Genomic DNA, 23680 nt, shown 5'->3' with positions numbered 1-23680 from the left:
TGTGTAATGGCAGCATGAGTCATGATCTGCTGTATGCTGCACGAAATACGAATGTAAGCATATGTAGTAAAATTCAACTATACAAGTAACCACATCGGTGAAATGTATGTTAGATCTTCTTTCGTAACGATATGTCGTCTATTGCAACACCCTAAGTCATATACATTGATATGTACAGTATAACATCTGTCTTGGCAGATATTTCTTTTCATAAAACAGTCAATATTATCATGTCAGCTATTATACGACAGAAATACAGGTTTTCCCAAAGATAAATAGGTTACAAATTAAGGTAATCGGTGCAGGTGTATTCACTTTATCAAACAAAGTATAACTCAAATCTTACCCGAAAACACGATCTGTTACGCCATTTCACAAATCGATTGATTATAAATAATACATAGTCATTATTTACCAAACACAGATATGTAATTTAGAACTAATCTGTAATAAAATAAATTCTCAATTGTTCTGCTTAGACAAAATAAAAAAAGTTTAGTTTCACTTAGAATATGTCAAAGGCAACTTTTCAAACACGATATCAGAGCAGATCTACAGTAGTAGGCGTATTTTGTAAAATAAATTGCTATCCGAAAATTAACCGATTGGTTTAAAGAAAACAATTATTAAATAATGAATTGTTAAAATACCCTTAGATGTGTCGGAATCTCGGTCTACTGGGACGTCTGGATTGACAAATAAAATGGTTTTAGAAACGAAGATTGAAGAAATTGTATTTTTTATAACCGCTAAAAAGGGGCACTGAAAGTTTCAATTAATTTTTGTAAATTTTCTTTTAAAACTGGAATCGAGTGTTCCTTACCGGCAACAGAAAAATAAAATATAGACTTATTAGAAACTTGCTGATTTAAAACATACCTACGAAACCAGAGCTGTGCCTTCCGTGCGTTTTTCATTTCCCTATCTGTAAGTTGTAAAAGCTCATTTTCCATACCCTCTATACTTTTCCAAAGATCAACCCCGACAAATTCTTTTGCTAACCCCCTTTTTTTTCTTAATCTCACGTTTCCCCTTTTGTATTAATTCATTCTTTTTCGCAAAAAGAACCGCTAGCCCTTTTTTTTTTCGATTTCTTCCCGTATTTGCCTAAATTTAGAAAGTTGATTTTTAGTTATCGTTTGAGCATCTATTAAGATCAAATTACGTTTATCAGGTGAAAGATTTTTAAGCCATTCGTCAGATTTATTCATTATACGCCCACATTGAAATGTGGTCGTATATTGTTGTCGCCCCCGTCCGTCCGTCGGCCCGTCCCTCGGTCCGGTGTCCTCAATTGCTTGTGGACGCTCTATAGGCTAAAGTTAATATCCGATTGACTTTAAATTTATACACAGTGTTTAAGGTCATGAGACGATGGATCCTATTGATTTTCAGCGATTTTCGATAATTACTGCCCGAGTTATGGCCCTTGATCACTTTGAAAAATCTTGTGGACACTCTAGAGGCTAAGGTTAATATCCGATTGACTTTAAACTTATACACAGTGTTTGAGGCCATGAGATGAAGAATCATATTGATTTTCAACGATTTACGATAATTACTGCCAGAGTTATGGCCCTTGATCACTTTGAAAAATCTTGTGACGCTCTAGAGGCTAAAGTTATCATCCGATTGACTTCAGATTGATACACAGAGTTTAAGTATATTGATTTTCAATGAATCTTTATGACTTGAGCAGCTAAATCTATGATGTTAAAAGTTTTGTTTACTAAACGTTAGCATGGGGCAGAACTTTATAAAAACCAAACAAATTCTAATGGTTTCTGTAAATTACTTAATGAGTTGTTACTCTTAATCAGATTTTAATGTATTATAAATGTTTCATTACTGAAAAAAGTAAAAATATGCGACAACTTTTGTTGACTGCCCGGACGATATAGCTGCTGTGGGCGTATGTTTCGTTGCCTGACAACCTATCTTTTTATATAAAATGGACGCTTCGTTGCCAAAAATATTAGACGAGGGCGCGATCCTAATTAATCTATCGAGATGACTGAAAACGGTTTCCGGTAATTTGTTGTGAGGCATGGCAGAACTCGAACACGAAGGATTAAAGTCATCTCGATACTCAAGAGGACTTCCAAAACATGGATCAGGAATGAATTAAGAGTTAAATCAGAATTAAATTTCGTCAGGTTAGCAAGGACCGAATCATTTTTAATTTTGATTACAGATTCAAATGGGTGTGAATTTCCTTCAACAAAGTTTTGAAAATTCGGGTTTTCGAAAAATTTCTGATAAATAGTTTTCATGTCAAGTGCATTAGTGTCGCTTTCTAACATGCGCCACAGTGAAGCGGTAATTAATTTATTATAAAGGCCAAAGCCTGGCACTCATTATGTCCCAAAATCACCAAGAAATAATTTTATATGCTTGGCCATATAATTTAAAATCGCGGCATTGTGGAAAATAATATTAAACCGGTTACCATGAAATGGCGTTAGCGGTAATTTGGACATCCCAAGGAATTTGAAACATAACTTAATAGGTATATATATAAATAACAACCCGACTTTTCGTCCCCACCCTGGGTAAAGGCTTTACAGATGGTCCCCGTCTTCATTAGCCCACTATAGGAGCAGAACAGTAGGACGTTAAAGCCCATTTCATTTCATTTCATTTTACAGATGGTACGAACCAATCGAACACATCCAGGTTTGTTTGGCAAAAATGAAGAAATGGTTTTAAACGTTTGGGCCAAATACGTTTTAAAATACAATTCCTCAAATTTCTTCAATTCAGACCACTTTTATCGGCAAAACCAGTTAATAGATGAAGACCGCGAAAGAAATGATTTATATTTAGATGAATATTTCGCTCTGAATCTGATAAATCTGACCAGTTTTCTACTAATGGGTCCAACTATATCATCAAGATCTGCGAAAATTTCATTTAAAGTTGTAAGAGTAGTTTGCGCAGATTTATCAGCCATATTTCGAAGACCAATAATAATTGGCGTATGAGTCGAGTCAGCGGTTAGTGCATATGTACCGAATTTGGAGTCAAATTTTGTAGGTGTTTTTCACTGACTTTAGGGTTTCCGAAACATGTTTTAAAAATACACCGACGCGCTCACGTGATATTCGTTGAACTGTAGTTTTTGTTGGAGTGTATTAGATTTGAGTCCCGTGACAGCCAAACATGCTGTTATAACCGCGTTGACGTTCCTATTCGAAACGTTGAGTTCTTTTAGTTGTATGACCAAATTATGGCATTCTGAAGTGTATCTTAGATTTTCGACATCATACAAAATTACTTCTTCCCCTTGAGGTTGGGACTTAGTCGCAGCATCGACAGATGTTTGTGTCTCTCTATTTATTAAATGTATCGTGCTGGCATGTGCCGAAGGTGTCTTGTCCACTATCCTGGGGAAAAGGGGGCTGTCGAGATAATCGTCATATAATTTTAAAGATTTTTTAGAATTATATATATTTTTGTCCGGCTTTCTAGTCTTTGTCTTCAGTCTGACCAGCCTACTTCGAATATCTTTGTCATCAAACGTCACGCAGTCGTTATGTAAAGCAGTAATTATAGACTGGTGCTCCGTATTGGTCGGAAATCTTTTAATAATGCCTAGTACTAGCCTATTTGTAATTCTTGTAACGAGAAGTTTAGTTATTGTACAGAAATCATAGTGATCGATAGCCCAAACCAATGCTGGATAGTAATTCATCTTTGGAGGCCATGCCTGCTAATTGAATCAACTGACAACAAATTAAAAAGAATCCGTCGGTCTATTCCCAAAGCTAGGCGCAGACGGGCAACTTTTTCGAGCAACTTTCAGGCAAAAGTGAAATCGCTGGTCGTTGAAAGAAAAAATCGCTCGTCTGCGCCAACGGGCAACAATAGTTGCCTGCTGTTGCTCCGAGTTGCTTCTCGTTGCCAAATATCAAACATGTTTGATATTCGACAACAGAAAATCGCTCGTCGCCGAGAAATTGTTCATCTGTTGCTTCAAAATTGCTCGTCTGCGGCGGTAGACGACAACAGGCAACAAGCAACTGGTTAAAAGTCCAATCAGCGAGCGCTCTACTGTCATGTGATACTTTAAGATGGAACAGCTAACAACATTAACATGGTCCGTGGAGATTGAAGACATGTTGGTGGAAATGTGGGCTGAGCGGCCAGTATTGAATGATGTAAGCTCAGCCGAGTATTCGAATCGTGCAAAACAAACATGGCTGTCTCAGTGAACTGGCCTTTCACTTCGAAACGACCGGTAAAATATATTTGTTTTTCTCCGGTACTCGGTAGTGGTCATGAAACTAAAAGTCAAATTCAATTAATTGTTTTGTAAATTAATTATAATAATCTGATCAAGGTGATTTATTGTAATACTAAGTTTCCAAAAATCATTCCTGTGATCACGTGATATCGGCATTCCGGATACATCCGGGGAAAAATTCCTTCTCGTTGCCAGTGAGCGCACACGGGAGACCTCGAGTTGCCAATTGCTCGGAGTTGCCAGTAGTTGCCTATTGCAGCAACAAGCGACGAAAAGTTGACCGTCTGCGCCAAGCTTAAATAAATTAAAAAGATCTGTCCCCCCTTAACCCTAGAAGCCAATAGTCTCGAACCGAGACTACCCTTCGTTTCGATTAATTCCTGGTAGCAAGTTTAAAATACGAAGCAATTTATTAATTTTCTAACTCGGCAACACTCGTCTTAGGCAATTCAACGAAGATTTTAGGAACCTTGCAAAATTAAAAAGAAAAAAACGGGTTGTATTCTTATTTTGCCTAACACGTGTGTTTGGGAGATGTGAAATCGCAGAAACTAAACGACAGCACTCTGTAGATAAATAGGGAATGGAAAAATAAAAACGACAATAATTTTTAGAATTTTTAACGTAGTTAGCGATCCAACAATATCTAAAGAAAACGCGTGATGAGAATATTTTTAACATGTCTTTATTTACCATTTGATGTTGTGACAATATCACGTGCATGACCATAAATAGTGAATATTTGCTCCGAGCGCTTGCTCCCTGTGTGCCCGAGCCTGTTTCGTCATCATTGAGAAATTCGTCTTTGGATAGTCAACACTTCTCCAGGTAGGACCAAATTTCTTAGCGGTTAAATCTGGTTGTATGGGGCACCCTATAATTTATGAGCACGGCATTGTTGACACATTGACTGACGTCTTCTCACTCGAAATTGAAAAGCGTTTATCATTTGTATCTTCTTCACAATCCGAAATATCCGAGTACATTAAATCCTTGTTAAATATTTCCTGCATAAATTCGGCACTTGACTAGCTTTAAATAATTCTTTGTCAAAATATACGTTTTCTTTTTCAACCATATTTTCTATAAACTGACTTGCTCGGATCAGTTAGTCGTCCGAATCGTTTGAAAACATTGCACAAAATGAATGCCAGTTTGTAAAGACGTGGTTACTAAAATGTAATGCACGTGCAACTTACGACTAATTTTCTTAATTTTGTCATATCAGTCACAGGGCCGATATGGGATTAACCATTATCCTATAGGTGGAATCAATTAGGATAGATTTAACATTGACATCGGTACGTAAGACAAATATTACCCTAATATCCTCCGGCGATATGTGAAATAACCCACGGCCTTCGCTTATTTCGCCCTCGGTTAGGGTAATATTGATCTCATAAATTGTTGGCCCAGAAAATTGCCCGGAATTTTAACCGGGATTGCGCTCCGTTAGTTCACTTGATTTGATATTTATTGTTTATTTCTTGCAATGTCTATAGTTTGTCTTATCCGCAGGATTGTCTTGCTACTTGTGTGTCTAGTTTTTAGGTGTGCATGTTGACGTGCACGTAAAATAACCATTGGTAACTGGAATCGCCATGTCCGGGCAAAATTAACCCATTAGCACGTTGTATGGGGTTTATCCGTCTTCATTCAGCCCGTTGGAGCAGAATAGTAGGGCGTTAATTAAACCCATTTCATTTCATTTCTGAGAACATATCATGCTTGTGTGTTACATATACGCGACCATGTGCATGCAATATGCAACTTGGCAGAGACAGTCCATGTCAACCTTTGACCTACTAAGAAGAGGCCTAATCTCTAAAACTGAAGCATTCACAACATCACAGAGTGTCGATCTTGTACTTTTACTGGAGATATGAAGTGACCATTGATCTCTTCAGAAGGCGGTTAATCCCAAATATTGACAACTCGGAAAGATTCATAGCGCCACACTGAGTCCCAAGGAACAGTTTGACACCTGTCTTGTACTAGATATGTGCATTAAAGCTAGATTGGGTGTTAATCCTCAGATTTGACAACACAGAAGGATTCATATTGCCACAGTGAGCCCGAAGGATCAATTTAAAACCCATTTTGTGCTGGTACTGGAGGTGTGCAGTAATGGTGAGTTGGGTGGGGCCGTCTAATGGTGATCTTTGACCTCTTAAGAAGGGGATTTATCCCCAAAATTGACAACTCAGAAGGATTCATTACGCCACAAAGAGTCCAAGTAACATTTTGACACCAATTTTGTGCTTGTACTGGAGATATGCATTAAAGGCTCAATACCACTCTTGTTGTAACTGAATAAAATGTCCCAATCTTTATTCTGGTCAGCAAATTGTACTATTTTACAATATTCCAATTAATTGATGATACAAATTTCATCTTAACACACCTAATTTTTTTTTCCTGGAAAAATTCAACTAAATGATTTGAAAAGACTGACGTAAAGCTTTTCAAATGTAACTTGGATTTAAAAATATTTTTTAACCTTCTGGACAAGTAAAATAGGATTTAATGGATAATTTACACAACAGGTAAGACACTAACACATCTAGTGCTTAGAATAGGGCTATTTTTTATTTTCTGGAGCTGTCAAGCCAGCAAGGGTGTTATTGTCCCTTTAAAGGTACACTGAGCGTGGCCGACCAATGGTGACCTTTGACCTAATCAGAAGGTTAATTCGACAGCTCTTAAGGTTTATTTGTCATAGGGAATCCAAAGGAACATTTTGACTCGTGTTTCGTGGTGTCCCCAAAATCATTACATAAGAGTTGCTAATTCTGGGCCTAAAACCTTTTGTGCTTAAGATATTAATTAAATCTTTGCTAGCTCCTTGCCTAAAACGTTTTATTTGTATTCTTGACTAACAAATTATAATGATTGTGGTTTATTTGTGTTATGGAAAACTTGATTTCTTTTAGACCACTGCACATTTTAGAGCCAAGTTATAATCTTAAATATCAAATGAAAAGATCCGTAGGTGAGCTCTTTACAAGATTAGTCAAAGTCAAACAGCATAGTTACACACCTGATTGATACACTAATATGAAATGTACTGATATGACCCAACATTATGCCATTCGTCTACTACGGGTTAATTTTGAAAAAGGTTTAATATAATTTTCGAATGATCATCAAATGGTTTGTTCCTATTAATCAAAATATTAAAAAAACTATTCAACTTGATTGAAAGTGGTCGTGCTGTTTCGTCCACATCATAACGATCGTCTGCGTAAATCCAAGCAATTATATTTAATATATCTGATTTCAGATACGTTATCTACAGGAACATACATAACGACTATCAGGTTATTGTATCAGTAAAAGTTTGATCTGCTACATAGATGTCTGTTGTAGTTTCTGTAATTATCACTAAAAGTTTCACCAGCGTCTTTTAGACACGATGCCAAATTTACATCGCATTCACAAACTGATCGAGCACAGGCGTTGGTTTGGGCATCATCTGCAAGAGAGAAGTACCCAGTTGAATTATTAAAATCTGTAATCGTGCAGAGTTACATGGCATGAACTTCTCATACTAATACATTAAGCTAATCTGTAACGCAATTATTATAATAATAGCCCGCATGTTTCTCAACCTATTATATTATTTGTATGCTGCTCACATCTAGCGTTTGTGGCCCTCGTGATAAATGTGAGTCTCGTGACAGAGTTCTCCTTCGCATAAACAGACGCAATAAACAAAATTTGAGTTATAAACTAGCTTTGTCGCTATTCTGGTAAACGTTTTCGCATATTTACGCTAAAGAGTACGAATTTGTAATCTATATATTTTCGTTTTTTTTGTTTTGTCATTTAGACCTACATTTAAATATTGTTATTACCTAAACAAGTACATGTTGAATTATTGCATTGTATTTCATAACCAGTCCATTGTGGAATATACCAGTAACACGCCAGGCTGCCATAACAGTTATCATGCTTTCTACAACATCTGAAACATAAAAAAGCTTTTAAAATAACTATCTGTAATTAAACGAACATTACTTTTGAAAGAACGGTAAGTAGTTTGCATCATTTAGATGTTCAAATCACTAGCTCACATACTGATGTCACATAAAGAACACTTACGCATCTGCATCATCAACTGGTTTATGGCCGGAGTTACCTAATCCACAGAAACAACCATAATCATTATAATCCCAACATGATCTTTCTGTGTAGAAATTAATCAATCCACATAATTGAAATATTGTTCTCTTTTCACGATGTTGATCTAATGGTCGAGAAATTACACTTAGACCTGAAAATATAATATACTTTCTAGTCTGTATCTTTTATACGCCCACATTTCAAGAATTGGCCGGAGTTACCTAATTAAGAGAGAAACAACCATAATCATCATAGTCCCAACATGATCTTTCTGTGTAGAAATTAATTAATTCACATAATTGAAATATTGTTCTCTTTTCACGATGTTGATCTAATGGTCGAGAAATTACACTTAGACCTGAAAATACAATATACTTTCTAGTCTGTATCTTTTATACGCCCACATTTCAAGAATTGGCCGGAGTTACCTAATCCAGAGAAACAACCATAATCATTATAGTCCCAACATGATCTTTCTGTGTAGAAATTAATCAATCCACATAATTGAAATATTTTTCTCTTTTCACGATGTTGATCTAATGGTCGAGAAATTACACTTAGACCTGAAAATATAATATACTTTCTAGTCTGTATCTTTTATACGCCCACATTTCAAGAATTGGCTTTTGAATGTGGGAAGCTGTGTGGTTTTACATATAAATGCAATACAGAAAGTGCTTACCGTACCGTAGTTGTTAAAAATCCTTAATAATAATTCTATCATTACCCCCCCACCCCCCGCCACACACACACACCGAAGCAGAGTAAAATCAGCACAACCCGGAATACCACAATCCATTTATTTTCAAATCGGTCCGGCAGCAATGCTCCAAATTGCTATCATTGCATCCAAAATTTCGTATACATGTAAGCTTCAACTTTGAATACCAGGGCCCTGTTTCACAAAAACTGAAATCTCCTTAAAATCGTCTTTAACTAAAATTTCATCCTAACTAAAGATAGATGAGTTTCACAAAACGATTTTAAGCATTTTAGATAAAATCCACTGAAACAATATTTTAAGTTAAAATTTCATTCTAACTTAAAATAGTGGCGTTTCACAAAACTATTTTAGTGACAGTTTTAATTTAACTAAAATCAATTTTAACTTAGGGCAGTCGTTACCCTCTCCTTATTTAAAATCACGACATTAACAAACATTGATTAGGGCTACGTTGTTAGATCTATTGCGACATATATAGATATATTTGGAATAATGATAATATTGCCAATGGCCCGGGTCACATAATTTGAACATACCAACATTCACAATAAAAAACAAGTCTCATTCATTTTCTTTTCATAGCATTCGAAATACAGCTACGGTCCACAAGTTTATTTTATTGTAAGTCATTTTAACCATTTGGATGACGTCCCAAATTAGAATCCCAAGATTTACCATATGATTCAAGTATAAATTATACTATTTTCAAATAATTCGGAGACCAAAAAAAACCACTTCATATCTATAAAGAAAATATCTTCGTGTACGCCTACAATGGTTTAAAATGACCAATTTCTTGGTATTAGAATACCTAATGACCAATAGTACTAGACAAGCCATAAGCATAGTATTTACTCATATGTTTTTGGGGTTATGATGATTTGTAAAAAGATAGATAAACTAGAACTGCGACGCAGTAATGACGGGTTTCACCGGTGCCCCGTTACCCTTGAACATATGTCATTTCCGGTACCGATGAAACCATTAAACAGGTTTCCATATAAGGATTGCACACATCAAATAAAATGTACGCAGAATCAACCAAATCCTGCAATATCAATTCGTTGTGTACATTTGTTACATGTAAGTGATCCTGACAAAATTACATTACTTCCGGTGATAATGAAAGTGTTAAATTAGTTTTATGAAATCGGAAATGGCATAAGGCATCACATGGTGAAAATTTTATGTAAATCGAATAATAATTGCCACTTTCATAGACCAAAATCCTTGTAGTGACCTGTAGAAAATCGTCTATTTCTCTGCAACCGTACAAGTTAGAAACCATTTTTTGGTATCTGTATGATCGTATGGGTTAAATCTATTTGTTGATTGGAATCAAATATCATAATTTTAAAAACATTACAAATCGGACTTATTTGAAGAAAATACCTGTTTTAAAGGCTAAAAATACAGTTTTTGCCAAAATGACGTTACTTCCGGTGATAATGAAAATCTTAAATTACTTGAATGAAATCGTAAATGGCATTACGTATCACGTGGTGACAATTTTATGAAAATCGTATAATAATAATTGACACTTGTATGGACCAAAAACCTTGACAAAACCTTATGGACAAAAAAACTTGAAAAGTTACCTGTTGAAAGTCGTCTATTTATGCGCAATTGAACAAGGTAGAAACCATTTTGTGATATCTATATGACCGTATGGGTTCATTCTATTAGTTGATTTGAATCAAATATCAAAATTTTAAACAAATAACAAATACGACTCATTTGAATAAATTGTTTGTTTCGGAGGCTATAAATACAGTTTTTGCCCAAATTACGTCATTTCCGGTGACACTGAAAATGTTAAATTGGTTTGACCTAGTTAAAATGGTGTCACTTTTATGAAAATCCAATAGTAATTGACTCTTTTACCGGCAAACTAGCGTAAATAGTGACTCATGCAAAATTGCCCATTTCTCGGCAACTGCTCATATTACAAACTCATTTTCACGTACATTCTCTTCGTATGGATTATTGCTACAAGTTTATGAAAGTTACGAAGAAATATTTTAAAATATGAAGACACTGAATGGGTTGTAAATAGCTTAATTTTACACCGTTTTTCACCTTTTAATTGAAATAGCCCGAAAATGATATAGAAATTAAAAAAACTGAGTCCGATGTTTTGTGCGCCTTTGCATGGCGCATCCTTTTGGTAATATCAAATTTTGAAAAAATAATATTTGCTTTCAAAAAGTGGTACCGAACTGTCAAAATTATAGTTTTTGCTACAATTATGTCACTTCCGGTGCCGACAGATACCTCTATCGTTAAGAAAAAAATGACATTTTGGAAAAAGGGGCATATGAACTTAGTTTTAAACAAATCGAACAATAAATAATCAATCTAGGAGCGAAAAACTGAATTAGTCAATGGCGGGCAAGCAAAATAATCTAGACAAAAATTGTTGACATTTTTGCTCAAATCAAATGACCCTTTAGCCCTGGATAAAATACCAGAAAGAAATATTCATTAATAAAAAATTTTATGTCAAAATTTAAATTTTCAAAATTTGGCGCCTAATATCTCCAAAGATTCATCGAAAATCAAAAAATCTAAAGACCCGTAGCTATGTGCCTTGTCTCTGGCTATGTCAAAATATATCAAATGTTAAAATCCGGCAATTATTGTTAATATAACGGCAATATTTAAAAAAAAAAACAATTTCGGTGCTTTTGGACATTTCGCATTGTCGCATTTACATCTTTCCTGTAAAACCAAAGATATCGGACTGATCCGACTAGTAGTTTCTGAGTTATACTCAAGTGGAAAATAAATCGGCCAACGTGTTTGATGATTTTTTTTTGGGTAAAAACAATCATCACTAGACTTGCTTGCAAGACTGAAGGCTTTCACCGTGCCAAGGCGTCACAATTCCAACTGCCAAGGGATCTTTTACAGTCACACCAATGTGTATGCGGGACTTCGGAATCGGGTTCATGTCAGTTACTGAAATATGTAACTGGTTCAAAAATTAAATATCGCCAATTTTCTGGTTTCGTGAACGTTAAAGATTTGACGTCACTAACATGTAAAAGTTTACTATTACTTACAGACAGAGTCCAGGATCAAACAACTGAAGCAGTCAAGAGCCAGGATGTTCGCGACTACTTTGTTTTTTTTATATTTACTGATACTATCATATTTCATTATTTGTTAGCGTAGGACATTGTCATTTATATATATATTCAAAAAAAGTAGGGGATATTTGATTTTGGGGGCATAATACTAAAATATGCAAATGACTACGAAAAAAGTCACTATAGAACCTAACAGAAGAAACATTTCCAGTTACATGTGACGCCCAAACGCACCAATAGCTACCGCATGGAATGCAGGTGATGCTTGGGATCATCATGGGGGTCCAACACAAGATTTGCACGACTCTGACTTTGAATGTTACAGTCATTGTGGCATTGAATTCCAGGGTGGAAACATCAGTTTAATTGTTTTAGTGACCAGAAAACAAATTTTGATATGCGTCGGCTTACCCAAAATGAAAGGTTACGTGCCCTTGGCATGCTACAGATCGGCACAACACAGGCGGTTGTGGCGCGGACGATGAATGTTTCTCAGTCTGTCATAAGCAGGCTATGGTCCAGATACCGTGATACACAATCTGTACAGGACAGACCACGCTCAGGTCGACCAAGGGCGACAACTCAAGCCCAGGATCGATTTATCCGTACCTTGGCCTTGAGAAATCGTGTCATCACAGCAAATCAGATCAGCGCTCGTCTTCAAACAGACACTGGTGTGAGAGTGAGTGGCCAGACGATTCGGAATCGACTGCATAGGGGTCACCTTCGCGCCCGACGTCCTCGCGTGATCCCTTGTTTGAGAGATCATCACATTCAGGCAAGACGTCGTTGGTGTAGGGATCGTCAACTCTGGGATAATCGACGCTGGAGCAATGTGATGTTTTCAGATGAGTCAAGGTTCACTGTTGATTTTTTGGACAGACGTAGGAGGGTGTGGCGTCGTCATCAGACATGATCGATTTGGGGGTGGTTCTGTTATGGTGTGGGGAGGCATCACTGTTGCTGGAAGAACGGCTTTACATGTTGTTGCAGGGCGTGTTACAGGCCAGTACTACCGGGACAACATCTTGGCAGTCCATGTTGTGCCGTCGTTCGCACGACGTCATGGCCGCCGTTTCATCTTCCAGGATGACAACGCAAGATGTCACAGGGCCAGGATCGTTACAGGTTACCTCCAACAACAGAACATCACCACATTACCTTGGCCAGCACTGAGTCCCGACCTCTCCCCCATCGAGCATGTCTGGGACATGCTTGGACAGAGGTTACGTCAACGTCAACAACGTCCTGCCAATGTCCAAGAACTTGCTGCTGCGTTGCAGCAGGAATGGGACAATCTGGACCAAAATGACCTTAGACGTCTCATTAGGACTATGCCACGTCGGATCAATGCTTGTTTGGCAAACAGAGGAGGATTTACCCGTTACTGACTTGGTTGTGATGCTGTGGTAACTTTGCTGTTTGACCCCGGGTATCATTTTACCCTTATAATGGTCAGTCTGTGCATTACTTAGTCTAACGATCATTTGGAATAAATCGATGAATGTGAACTTCATTTCATTTTGTCATTTGTTTCTTCGTCAGTTTCATTAGGTGACTTTAATAACACTTAAAAATCAAATATCCCCTACTTTTTTTGAATAGTATATATTAAACGTGTATTATATGTCTTATCATAGAAGTCTATAGTGTTATGTTCTTTCGTAATCATTTGTTTAAATACCTTAATTGTTCGTACCTGGGGGGGTTGGATGGCTGAATGGTAGCGTGCGCGCGCTGTATCATACAGTCTGTCATTGAGTCGACTGGCGTGGTTTCGAATCCCCGGTTGTACGTGGCAAGGAGTAGGGGCGCCTGTCCAACCTCGTGGGTTTTCTCCGGGTCCTCCGGTTTCCTCCCACTGCTAAAGACCCCTACGCGCAAGCGAATTATGTAAATAAAATTAAACCGTATGTTGGTCCCGAAATGACCTAGTTTGTGTCGAGTGGACGTTAAACCCCATTTCTCTCTCTCTCTCTCTCTGTTCGTACCTTTCTAACCAGGGTAATTATATAACCGTTAAATTAAACAATGGATAACTCCTACCTCTTAAAATGATTTATATAATTAGTAAATAATTATTATTATCTAATGATTGTTGTTTTGTGACATATATAGTGTAACCAATATGTACATTGTACTTTTATAATCAATATGATACTGTGTATTAGTCGTGTTTATGTTCTTCTGATTTGAATTTCTTCATGCAATATTTGTAAATCGCCAGTAGGAATAAATGTCTATTACATAGATAAATTATGCTGACTGGTATTTGCACGGTAGGCTAGCCGTTGGGACTGCGCTGTATCATACGGTCTGTCATTGAATCAACTGGTGGGGTTTCGATTCCCCGGTTGTACGTGACAAGGATTAGGGTCGCCTGTCCAACCTCGTGGGTTTTCTCCGGGTCCTCCGGTTTCCTCCCACTGCTAAAGACCCCTACGCACAAGCGAATTATTGAAATAAACCATATGTTAGTCCCGAAATGACCTAGTTTGTGTCGAGTGGACGTTAAACCCCATTTCTCTCTCTCTCTCTCTTTTCATATACATATATATCAATTAGTCTCTATAGAAGGAGTTCCCCCAAAAATATTACATTGCTAGGGTGACCCGTGCACTTTACAGAAAGTTGGTCTCGACACGGCTAAATGTGCACGCTTCAGTTGCGTGTCTCGAACTGATTTCTGACTACCCCGCACTCGCTTTGAGTCGATAAATAGCCATGGCACGTGCAATTCTCTACAAATATATCAACTATTATAGCCGTAAAAAATCTATTGTTGACGATTTTGAATAGCAGTAAAATTTAGCTTCTTGGTTATTACAGCAGCTTTAGTAATTACGTTTGTTTTATTTTTTAAATTGCTTTATCATTAACTGTACCGTTAAGAGCGGCATCTTTTGGTTTAGTACAAATACTATCTCTGAATCACTTTCTTTAGCAGGAACATGATACTAGCAGTAGTTTCATTTTACTTTTACAAGTTTCTTAAAACAATTGTTGAGTTGTCTAAAGTGCTTATTTCTAAATTCAATTTCTTGTTCTAGCTTTCTGTTATGTTTCGTAAAAAAGTAGTCTTGATTATCCCGACCTGTCAATCAGACGTAGAATGGTCGATAGACTGGTTAAGCGAGACTAATTTCAAAACAAGGGCACGTAACCTATCTTTTACTCAAAAGTGTCTGGATGTTATGGACGCAACTTGGAACCAGTTTTCAGTCTATTATTTATAGATGATTAATGGTCATAGCTTATTAAGTACAACATGATCGTTTATTTAGTGACTATAATTGTGTGAAACTGATTTGAGGCTTGGCATATATATAAATATTGTGGCGTAATTGTCGAGATATTTGGAGATATTTATTTATGGTGGGTCACCCTAACATTGCCTTTTTGAGAATTAGACCTCTAAACATGCTCGTACAGCGGCGCTAGTCTTCTTTTATATAGAATTCCAACCGCCAAGGGATCTTTTACGGTCACATCACTGTGTACAAGAGACTTCGGAATCGCGTTCATGTTAGCTACTCAAATATGTAACTGGTTCAAAAATTGATTGAATATTCAAAGAAATATCGCCAATTTTCTGGTTTTGTGCACGTTAAAGATTTGACGTCAATAATAAAAATTTATTATTAATTACAGATAGAGTCCATGATCAAACAACGTCAAGCCTTTTATGTGCAATATCCGATACTACTGTACGATACTACTGCAACCGCTTAACAAATTTGATTTTGTTATAAACAGCGCGAGCCGTCGATTTTTGTTCAGATGATTACCGGTATAAGATAATTTTGACAAAGAAGCAAGAATATTAATTCAAAGACTAATTATTACACACAGCAATCAACTATTTCTGTTACAGGGTCACTAAACCCATATTTTGGATAGAAGACAACACTCATAGTTGAAATAATTTCAGTTCAAATATCATCACTGATAAAAGCACTCTTGAATAGGCTCTATACGTTGACAAAACGTACAGATTGTATCCCCCTTATGTTTCGCTTAACAATGAAAGGTGCCGTGTTCAATTTTCGATCCCTTTGTTCTCCTACTCCTGAAATTTGGAACTGTTGTACAATGCTTTTATATATAATACTACTGATAGGCCTCTCTGTAGAAGAAGTTTCAAAAAAATATTATGTTGACTTTTCGAGAAATAGACCTCTAAAAATGCTCCAAATCGTAAAAATACGACGTTTTCGATTTTTTTTCGATCTCTTTTTTCGGCTACCCCTGACATTTCTAAAAATGATATAATGGTTTCAAACAAAAGACTACAAATTAGACTCTCGATTGACAAAGTTTAAAAGAAACAAATATACTTATTTTTCGAGAAAATGGCGACTAAATTTGCTCGAAATCGTAAAAAACCTTACTTTTCAAAGTCCTGTAACTTTTTCAATATTTGATAGAAACTTGTCGCTTTAGTACCATCTGATAGACAATGCAATGGGCTATTAAAAGATTTAAAACTTTAACTAATCGGCAAAAACACAATGGATACATCTCATTTTCCGCACAGGCACCTGTTTTTCAGAATTTTGTCAAAGTTTGGGTACTTTTCTTGACCACTTCCGGTGATTAGAGGATTTTAATTTATAGTTTAAGCACTAGTTTTCTCCTATGACTTCATAGTATTGAAGTTTCAAAAAAATCGTTGGAGCCGTTTTAGAGTTATTAAATTTTGACTAAAAATCGCAAAAAATCGACCAAAATCAAAATCAGAATTTCAAAACAAAACTTATATCGTTGGAATCGGATCGACACCAGCTATCTAAAATTGTAATCAAAATTGAAACATTCCAAGAAATACAGATTTTCGAAAATTTTAAAAATTTACCAATTTTCACCAAAAAAATGAAAGCGACAAAGTTTTTAAATTCGACGATTTTGAACTGCTATCTGCTCAGAAATGTCTCCAGCTATCCAAAAATGTAAATATCAGAAAAATCTGTTGAGAATTAACAGAATTAGAGCCGATTTACAATTTTTGTGCACGTTAAAGATTTGAGGCATTTCCGCTATGTGCACAAATTTCGTTTTACATTTAAGCACTAACCACCACCCATTTTCCCGACAGAAAACCAAACTTCAGACCTCTATCTCTTATAGTTGCTGAGATCTAGCTTCCCCCAATAAAAAATATATAATAATAATAATATTAATCTTAGTAATAACAATAGTCTTTCACCGAAGGTGAAAGCCTAACTAGACTTGCTTGCAAGACTGAAGGCTTTCATCGTGCTAAGGCGTCACACGATCACCAGATGCATGACAGAAAAATCGGTTGAGAATTAACAGAATTAGGGCCGATTTTCAATTTTTGTGCACGTTAAAGATTTGAATCATTTCCGCTATGCGCACAAATTTCGTATTACATTTAACTAGAATTTAACTTGAAAGCCTAACTAGAATTGCGCGCAATGCTGAAGGCTTTCACCGTCACCAAGGCGTCACACGATCGCCAGATATATGACAAAAGACTATCACCTCCACTCCCCCCACCCCCCCCCCCCCCAAACCCCCCCCCCACACTCTAGCATAACTCAGATATTGACCCATATACCTGCTCCAACTCGTAAAAATACGCTGTTTTCAATTTTTGATCTCTTTTTCCGGCTACCCATGACAATTAGAAAAATTGTACAAAGGTTTCACACAATACACTACCCAGTAGAATCTCGATTGAGCAAGTTTGAAAAAAATCATTGGCGGCTTTTCCGAGAAATATGGGTTTAAACTTAACTTTACTTTTCAAAGTCCCATAAATGTTTTAGTTGGCAATAAAATCTTGTTGTTATAGCACCATCTCGTAGATAATTCACGTGGCTATCATACGACATAATACTTTAAGTACTCGGTAAACAATCAATTGATACATCGCAATTGGCGCACAGGCACCCATTTTTCAGAATTTTGTCAAATTTTGAATACCTTTCTTGACCACTTCCGGTGATTAGAGGATTTTCATTTATAGTTCATGGACTGGTTTGGTCCGTCGACTTCATAGTAACGACGTTTCAGAAATATCGTAGGTGTCGTGGGTGTTCGTACCTTTCTAACCAGGGTAATTAATAACAGGACCCTTATTCGCGAAAACTTAAACTAAGATACAATCGAAATTTTAAGAAATACTGCAATTCGATTGGCTGACCAGTAAAATCAATTTGCATATATCCAATGAAGTTGCAGTATTTTTTAAAATTTCGGTTAAGTTTTCGTGAATAATGGCCCTGTTAAATTAAACAACGGATAACTCCTACCTCTTAAAATGATTAATATAATTAGTAAATAATTATTATTATCTAATGATTGTTGTTTTGTGACATATATAGTGTAACCAATATATACATTGTACTTTTATAATCAACATGATACTATGTATTAGTCCTGTTTATGTTCTTATGATTTGAATTTCTTCATGCAATATTTGAAAATCGCCAGTAGGAATAGATGTCTCTTATATAGATACGTTATGCTGGCTGTAAATTACACGGTAGGTTAACCTTTGGGACTGATTGTAAATCGCCAGTAGGAATAAATGTTTCTTATATACATACATTATGCTGCCTGTCCAACCTCGTGGGTTTTCACCGGTTTCCTCTAACTGCTAAAGACCCCTACGCGCAAGCGAATTATTGAAATAAAAAAAAATAAACCATATTTTATTCCGGAAATGATCTCTAAACATGCTCGTACAGCGGCGCTAGTCTTCTTTTATATAGAATTCCAACCGCCAAGGGATCTTTTACGGTCACACCAATGTGTACACGGGACTTCGGAATCGCGTTCATGTCAGCTACTCAAATATGTAACTGGTTCAAAAATTGATTGAATATTCAATGAAATATCGCCAATTTTCTGGTTTCGTGCACGTGAAAGATTTGACGTCACTAATAAAAAATTAACATTAATTACAGATAGAGTCCATGCTCAAACAACGTCATGCCTTTTTATCAAAGGTGCAATATTCGATACCATTGTACGATACTACTGCAAACGCTTAACAAATTGGACTTTCTTATAAACAGCGCGAGCCGCCGATTTCTGTCCAGATGATTACCGGTATAAGATAATTTTAACACAGAAGCAACAATATTAATTCAAAGGCTAATTATTACACAAAGCTATAAACTATTTCTGTTACAGGGTCACTATACCCATATTTTGGAAAGAAGAAAACACTCATAGTTGAAATAATTTCAGTTCAAATATCATCACTGATAAAAGCACTCTTGCATAGACTCTATACGTTGACAAAACGTACAGATTGTATCCCACCTGATGTTTCGCTTAACAATGAAAGGTGCCGTGTTCAATTTTCGATCCCTTTGTTTTCCTACTCCTGAAATTTGGAACTGTTGTACAATGGTTTTATATATAACACTACTGATAGGCCTCTCTGTAGAAGAAGTTCCAAAAAATAGTATGTTGACTTTTCGAGAAATAGACCTCTAAAAATGCTCCAAATCGTAAAAATACGACGTTTTCGGCCACCCCTGACATTTCAAAAAATGATACAGGAGTTTCACACAACAGAGTACCCATTAGCCTCTCGATTGAGAAAGTTTTTTTTAAAAAAAAAATTGGGGGCGTTTTCTAGAAACATGCGTCTAAAGTTGCTCGAAATCGCAAAATACCTTACTTTTCAAAGTCACATAACTTTTTTTATTTTTTGATAGAAACTTGTCGCTGAAGTACCATCTGATAGACAATTCGATTGGCTATTAAACGATATAAAACTTTAACTAAACAACAAGAACACAATTGATACAGGCACCCATTTTTCTGAATTTTGTCCAAGTTTTGGCATTTTTTTTTACCACTTCCGGTGAATAGAAATTTTTTATTTTTACTTTAATGACTAGTTTCATCCTTCGACTTTATATTCCTGAAGTTTCAGAAAAATCCTTTATGTCTTTTTTTTAAATAAAAATCCAATAATAATTGACTATTTACAGGCAAAATAACGAAAGCGGGGACTTAAACAAAATTGCCCATTTCTAGGCAACTGCTTATATTACAAACTAATTTTAACATACATTTTCTTCGTTTGGATTATAGCTACAAGGTTATAAAAGTTACGTAGATATTTGAAAAGCCTGAATGGGTTGTAAAGAGGTTAATTTTAGACCTTTTTTCGCCTCTAAATCGAATTTGCTCGAAAATGAAATCGAAATTAAAAAAAACTAAGCTCAGCGTTTTTTGCGCCTTTAAAGGGCACACTCTTTTAGTTATATGAGTTTTAAAAAAAATAATATTTGCTTTTGAAAAATGGTACCTAACTGTCAAAATTGTAGTTTTTGGTAAAATTATGCCACTTCCGGTGCCGAAAGATAACACTATCGGTAACAAAAAAAATGACCATTGAGACAACAGAGCATATGAACTTTGTTTTATACAAATCGAACAATAAATAATTTCCGCACAGGCACCCATTTTTCTGAATTTTGTCAAACTTTGGATACCTATCGTGACTACTTCCGGTGATTAGACAATTTTCATTTTTACTTTAAACACTAGTTTGGATCAATTCCCGTACCACATCTAAGTCGGCATGGGATAGGATTCGTAGGATTAAAGATAAAAGTAGTGCTTTATCAGTTAACCATCTCAATGTTGATAATACCACCTTAACAACATTTCCTGATATTGCTAATTCTCTTGCCAGTACTTTTTCATTCAATTCATCATCCAATTCCTCCTCTGATGCCTTTCGGGGCATTAAGCAACAGCAGGAGAAAAGGCGACCTAACTTCAAGTCCCGTAATGATGAATGTTACAATGATGCTTTTTCCATTGCAGAGCTTCGTGATTCGCTAAAGCGCTCGGGACACTACAACTGGTCCAGATGAAATTCATTGCCAGATATTAAAACATTTACCTTTTCCAACACTATTAATCTCATTGGATCTTTTTAACCCAATTTGAGTTGATGGGAATTTCCCTCTTTCGTGGCATGAAGCCACAATAATTCCCATCTCTAAACCGGGTAAAGATCATACGAATCCTACCAACTATCGCCCGATCGCTTTAACTAGCTGTATTTGCAAAACCGTGGAGAGATTGATCAATCGAAGGCTTGTTTGGTACCCTGAGTACAACAACCTCATTACAGACCTCCAATGTGGATTTCGGTTCCAAAGGAGCATTCTTGATCATCTCGTCAGATTTGAAACGTTCGTCAGGGACGCTTTCAACCAGAAGCAACATTTACATGTAGTTGCAATATTTTTTGATCTGGAGAAAGCATATGATACTACATGGAAACATGGTATCATGCGCGACCTCCATAACCTCGGCCTACGAGGTCGCTTACCTATCTTCATTAAAAATTTCCTGGAAGATAGGTCATTTAAGGTACGACTGGGATCAATATTCTCTGACCCATTTCCCCAGGAAATGGGGGTTCCTCAGGGAAGTATTTTATCTCCAACATTGTTTGCAATTAAAATTAATACTATCCCAGCGTGCCTTAAACCGGGTACAAACGGCGCTCTTTATGTTGGTGACTTTCAGATGTGCTATGGTTCTACAGACATGCGGATAATCGAACGTAAGTTGCAGCTTTGTTTGAATTCACTTCAACAATGGGCAACCGAAAATGGATTTCGTTTTTCGAAATCCAAGACTGTCTGCATGCATTTCTGTCAGAAACGTGGTTTGCATCCTGATCCAGAAATTTTCTTGGATGGCAACCGCCTTCCATTTGTGGATGAAACCAAATTTCTGGAGCTGATATTTGATAAGAAATTGTCATTTATCTCCCACATTAAAAACCTAAAAAAGAAATGTCTGAAAGCCCTCAACATATCGAGAGTCTTATCAAATACTGACTGGGGAGCAGACCGTACGGTCTTGCTCAGATTATATCGAGCATTAATAAGATCAAAACTCGATTATGGGTGTATTGTGTATGGGTCTGCCCGCGAGTCTTATCTCAAAGAGCTCGACACCATACACAACCAGGGACTTAGAATCAGTTTAGGAGCATTTCGTACATCTCCACTGGACAGTTTATACGTCGTTGGCATGAGCCCTCACTGCACAACAGACGTGATAAACTGGGCCTGCAGTATGCTACGAAAATAGCATCTTTACTAAACCATATTATACGATTTTCATAAAATTGTCACCACGTGATACTTAATGCCATTTACGATTTCATACAAGTAATTTAAGATTTTCATTATCACCGGAAGTAACGTCATTTTGGCAAAAACTGTATTTTTAGCTTTCAAAACAGATATTTTATTCAAATGAGTCTGAGTTGTTATGTTTTTAAAATTATGATATTTGATTCCAATCAACAAATAGAATAAACCCATACGATCATACAGATTCCAGAAAATGGTTTCTAACTTGTATGGTTGCAGAGGAATTGACGGTTTTCTACAAGTCACTTTTTAAGGTTTTTGGTCTATAAAAGTGGCAATTATTATTCGATTTACATAAAATTTTCGCCATGTGATGCCTTATGCCATTTCTGATTTCATAAAACTAATTGAATATTTTCATTATCACCGGAAGTACTGTACACTTACATGTAACAAATATATAAAATGAATTGATATTGCTGGATTTGGTTGATTCGGCGTCCATTTTATTTGATGTGTGCAATGATGAGGTGGAAACCTGTTTAATGGTTTCATTGGTACCGGAAGTGACATATGTTTAGGGTAACGTGGCACCGGTGAAACCCGTCATTACTGCATCGCAGTTCTAGTGATGATTGTTTTTACCAAAAAAAAAACAATCATCCAACACGTTGGCCGTTTTATTTTCCACTTGAGCATATCTCAGAAACTACCCTTCGGATTGATCCGATATCTTTGGTTTTTCAGGAAAGATGGCATGACTTAGAGATTAAATATATTTCGAAAATTCTGCGAAAATGCGAAATGTTCGAAATCACCGAAGTTGCTTTATTTTTAAATATTGCCGTAATATTAACAATAATTCCCGGATTTTAAGGTTTGATACATTTTGACATAGCCAGAGACAAGCCAAATAGCTACGGTTCTTTAGATTTTTTATTTTCGATGAATCTTCTGAGATATTAAGCGCCAAATTTTGAAGATTTAAATTTTTACAAAATTTTTTTTATTAAAGAATATTTCGTTATGGTATTTTGTCCAAGGCTAAAGGGTCGTCTGATTTGAGCAAAAATGTCAACAATTTTTGTCTAGATAATTTTGCTTGACGTCCATTGGCTAATTCAGTTTTTCGCTCGTAGATTGATTTTTTATTGTTCAATTTGTTTAAAACCAAGTTCATATGCTCCTTTTTCCAAAATGTAATTTTTTTTGTTACCGATATAGTTATCTGTCGGCACCGGAAGTGACATAATTTTAACAAAAACTATAATTTTGACAGTTCGGTACCAATTTTTGAAAGCAAATATAATTTTTTCAAAATTTGATATTACCAAAAGGATGCGTCAAACCAATTTAACATTTTCGCTGTCACCGGAAATGA

The 23680-nt window shown here is 36.1% G+C and overlaps 1 long non-coding RNA gene across 1 annotated transcript in view; it reads right to left on the bottom strand.

The window, feature by feature from the left end:
* Nucleotides 1-8765: 8765 nt before the first annotated feature.
* Nucleotides 8766-23680, bottom strand: part of LOC126811260 (uncharacterized) — a 30310-nt gene continuing 15395 nt past the window's right edge. Inside the window, exon 3 of the long non-coding RNA XR_007675475.2 lies at nt 8766-8934. This is a non-coding gene — a long non-coding RNA (uncharacterized LOC126811260). The remainder of the gene's footprint in view (nt 8935-23680) is intronic.

Source organism: Patella vulgata, chromosome 2 (assembly GCF_932274485.2).
Source record: "Patella vulgata chromosome 2, xgPatVulg1.2, whole genome shotgun sequence".
NCBI lineage: Eukaryota > Metazoa > Mollusca > Gastropoda > Patellidae > Patella > Patella vulgata.
The sequence above is the reverse complement of the archived record's forward strand: the minus strand, read 5'-3'. Positions and strand labels throughout refer to the sequence as shown.